At 35.1% G+C, this 4,583-nt stretch overlaps 1 long non-coding RNA gene across 1 annotated transcript in view; it reads right to left on the reverse strand.

Moving 5' to 3' along the window:
- Window positions 1-2,049: 2,049 nt before the first annotated feature.
- Window positions 2,050-4,583, reverse strand: part of LOC128250445 (uncharacterized) — a 3,448-nt gene continuing 914 nt past the window's right edge. The window contains exon 3 of the long non-coding RNA XR_008266460.1: window positions 2,050-2,100. This is a non-coding gene — a long non-coding RNA (uncharacterized LOC128250445). The remainder of the gene's footprint in view (window positions 2,101-4,583) is intronic.

Genomic DNA, 4,583 nt, shown 5'->3' on the forward strand with positions numbered 1-4,583 from the left:
ATATATATATATATATATATATATATATATATATATATAATTTTGTATGGATAATGAAAACAACCTGAATAAGAAGAAAAATGATTCTGAGTACAAGAAAAAGTAAGAAAAATATATTTTTTAAATGTGTTGAAAAAAACATCTCAAGGTGGGGAGGTGTTGTGGCAGACACCACAAGGTGAGAAGTGGGCTGGTCCACTACTAATAAATAGTGAACGGACACAGTCAGTAGTGTCAGCCAGCGAGGTATGCTGTTAGAGCCAGTCCCACACAGACAACGAAATATGTCGCTATAATGCGGGACATAACAAGTAGCAATCGAATTCTGTTATCCAGAGCACTACATCAGCAGCGGAGAATGAATTTTTAAAGCATAATTGTTAGAATAAGAACAGGATAGTCAAAGTTAAGGATGCCAATATTATCTGGTAGTAAAGGCTTCTTGCTTAGAGTGAAAAGCAGATTGTATAAAGCCTGTATACATACAACTGTCACTAGAGAGGAGATGAAAAAGGCTTAAAACAAATGAAGCCAGGAGGTTCTGCTGGATGGGTGATGTCAGGGAGCGTGGATAACACAGTGTAAAGGATTTAAGAGAAAAATTGGGTATAAGAGGCATCAGTTGAAATGCACAAGAGAGAAGACAGTAGTATCGTGTGATGCATATAGATGAGGACAGTTGCATAAAGAAGTGCTTCTTTCTACACCAATTGTGGAAGGAAGCTGTTAAACAGATAGACCCAGGAGGACATGGCAAAAATTGGTGAGAAATGGTCTTTTGACATTGGGCATTAAAGATAAGATAAAAAAGGACCAGCATTTCTGGCAGTTTTCTGCACTTCAGAAAACATGTCAATCTAAAGAAAGTCTTGGCCACCCATAAATACAGGCATCTCCTTTACAGTGATGACCCACCATGTCCTCTTGCAAACACATACACAATGGTGTCACATAAAAGCACCTGTGCCACAACCACTAAAAAGAACCATGCCAGTGTCAATTAAAATCACCTGTGCCAGTGCTACATCAAGAATATACGAGACAAACGTTCCAACACATGACAAAACTGAGAGCAGACATTGTATGATGATAATAATGGTAAAGATCATGATGAATTATTAGCAATTTTACCACAAACCACTACAAAAATGTAGAGTTTTCAAATTTTAATCTATAAATGAAAAGAAGATACTATGGCTTGGCCAAAATATAATAAACCCAAATAAATTCACTGAAAAATAATACTTACGTTTCTAGAGTTTCATCAATTACTCTGTTTCTTTCATTTCTTCTACCATTTCTACAGAATTTAAAATATTGGCCATTATTAAATTTCTATTCCATATTTATTTCATACTAGAAAACAAACCAAGTATATTTTAGTACCGTATTTCTTGAGATGCTCAGTGTTTCTTTCAATTAATTTTAAATATGACAAAGGATTTAATAAAATTTAGTTATTATTAAGCTAGTGTTAGGAACATCAATTGTGACTAATGTTTGGAAGTAGATTTTAATTCAGAACTTTTGAAAACAAGAAATTTGTACTTCAGAGCAAGAGGCAGTTTCAGATGTTTGGTATCGAACAGGATAAACAGGTCCAACTTTGTTACTCAAAATGAAAATGGTGAAAATTCAATTAGGAGTTACAATGGACAGTGTGAATAATTTCAGTTTGGTGAAGAGGGAAATCATAATGGAATGAAATGCTCTAACTGTTGTAGCAAAGAAAGAAGATATGTCTGATAGAGACAACAGTTAAGATTAAGAAATAGTGAGAAACATGTCATCAGTAGAGCAATATTGTAGTTGTATAAATGAAGGTTAAGCATGTTAAAGACGACATAAGATTTGAAGATCATCAGCTCTCACCATCCCATCTGTTTACTCCAAGAGAAATAATATTTTTAGAACTACAGCATCTGATGTGGGACTTTCTTTTTTCAAGTCAGCAATGTAAGGAATTTTCCATCATGGGAAGAAAGAAGATTAAAGGTTTTCAACAAAATATATTTAAACCCAATTTATTCAATGAAAAGTGTCGCTTACATTGCTTCACCATCTTGATTTCTTTTCTTTTGACTTTCTCTAACATTTGTCCTAAAAGTAAAACATGGATTTTATCTTTTGTTTTTCATTCTAGAATTATTTCACAGAAATAAACAACGTTTTGGAAGTTAAATGTCAGAAAATGATTGCATTTTATAGGGAATAAATTACTCAGCAGATTAGGAAGAGAGTTGGCCTGGATGAGATGCAGTTCTGTTTCATACCAGGAAGAAACACAACTGGTGCTGTCCCCTTGGTAAGGCAGGAGAAGTATTTATCCATGAATAAACCATTGTATCTAGCTTGAGCTGGAGTAAGACTTTCAAAAGTAAACCTCTCTCCTTGGCTATTGTGGGCCAAAGAAACCCTTGGACATGACTATTATTGCTCCCTCAGTTGGTGGTCAATACTGAAGGTATGGATTGATGAGTTGTTTGAGACCATACAAGCCATGTACAAGCATGCTGTCAATAAGTTGAAGGTCCTAAATGAGTAAAGCAATGAATTAAGTGTACAAGTAAGCATTCACCAAAGACAAGTTCTTAGCCCATTCTTTTTTTTTTTAATCATAATCCTCAAGGACATAACAACGGAATTTAAGATTGGTTGCCCTTGCAAACACCTCCAAGACTGATCAATGTTGTATTTTATGTCAGAACTGTTATATACAATGCAGAGGAAATTTCAGGTGTGGCACCAGGTCAGAAATCATATAAACATAGAATTAATTTAGATGAGAGCAAAATTCTGACGAGGCATAAAATAGAAAAATCACACATCCCTTCAGGGGGATGGCCCTGCTCAAAATGTAGGAAAGGTATTGGTAGAAACTCAATACAATGTATCCAGTGCAAGTTCTGCACACACAGAGTGCAGTAGTAAAATAAATACTAAAAGGTAAAATAAATACTAAAAGGTAAGATAAATACTAAGTATATACAGAGGAGAGACTCCCTCAAATGATTAGGATATCCTTAGAAGTAGTAATGAAATTCTATTATTGGAAAATTTACTACAAACCCCTACAAAAATGTAGAGTTTTCAAATTTTAATCTATAAATGAACAGAAAATACTATGGCTTCAGCAAAATATAATAAACCCAAATAAATTCACTGAGAAATAATACTTACCTTTCTAGAGTTTCATCAATTCCACTGTTTCTTTCATTTCTACCATTTCTACACAATTTAAAATATTAACCATTATTATATATTTATTCCATATTTATTTCATACTAGAAAACAAAGCAAGTATATTTTACTACTGAAATTTAAAACAGGTCCAACTTTATTGCTCAAACTGAAAATGGTAGACATTCAATCAGGACTTGCAATTTGGTGGAAAGGGAGATCATCGAGGACAGAAATGCTATAGTTGTTGTAGATGAAATGTCTCATAGACACAACAGTTAAGATTAGGAATTCGTAGGAAGCTTGTAAAGAGTAGAGCAATATTGTAGTTGTATAAATAAAGGTCAGGCATGATAAAGATGACATAAAATATGAAGATTCCCAGCTCTCACCATACCATCTGGTTACTCCAGGAGAAATCATATTCTTAGAACTACACTGTGTGTGGCAGATATGCAGATAAAATAAATAGTAAGTATATAGAGTAAAGACTCCCTAAAATGATCAGGGTATCTTTAGAAGTAGTAATCAAATTCTGTTATCCAGGCCATCCTGTTAGCAATGGAGAACGAATTTTTGAAGCATTATTGTTAGAATAAGAACAGGATAGTCAAATTTAATGGTGCCAGTATCTGGTAGTAAAACACCTCGCCCTAAGGGTGAAAAGCAGATTGAATATTGGCTGTGTACATACAACTAGGCAACATGACAGTGAAACATGAATTGTCACATGACATGCAAAAGGCTTAAAACAAAAGAAGCCAGGAGGTTCAACTGGTTGGTCATGTCAGTGTGCATGTATGATAAAATTGGGTATAAGAGGCATCAGTTGTAGTGCACAGAAGAGAAAACTGACAATATGTGATGCATATCGATGAGAATAGCTGCATAAAGAAGTGTTTATTTCTACTCCAATTGTGAGCGAAAACTTGGGAAAAAGTGGTGAGAAACAGTCTTCAGACACTGGGGTTTACAGGGATGATAAGAATGACCAAGATTTCTAGCAGTTTTTTGCACTTCCGAAGACACATCAAGCTAAGGAAAATCTTGGCCTCCCATACATACAGACATGCCCTTTACAGCTATGACCCACTACATCCCTGACTTGCAAGCACATACACAATGCCCCCATAAACACACCTGTTCCAGAACCACTAGAAATGACATTGCCAGTGTCAATTAAAAGCACCCATGCCATTACCACATAAAAACACCTGTGCCAATGCCACATCAAGAATATATGAGATACTCTATAAAGTGGTTAGCATTAGAAAGATCCAGCTATAGGACCCATAAGGAAACAGACAATTGCAGCCTGGACAGACCTCCAGCTGGCGAGCTCCTGTCAAATATTGCACCACATCAAAAATTTGAGAATGGGCATTAACTGGTGATAATGATGA

The sequence above is a fragment of the Octopus bimaculoides genome, chromosome 2 (genome assembly GCF_001194135.2).
Source record: "Octopus bimaculoides isolate UCB-OBI-ISO-001 chromosome 2, ASM119413v2, whole genome shotgun sequence".
In the NCBI taxonomy this organism is placed as follows: Eukaryota; Metazoa; Mollusca; class Cephalopoda; order Octopoda; family Octopodidae; genus Octopus; species Octopus bimaculoides.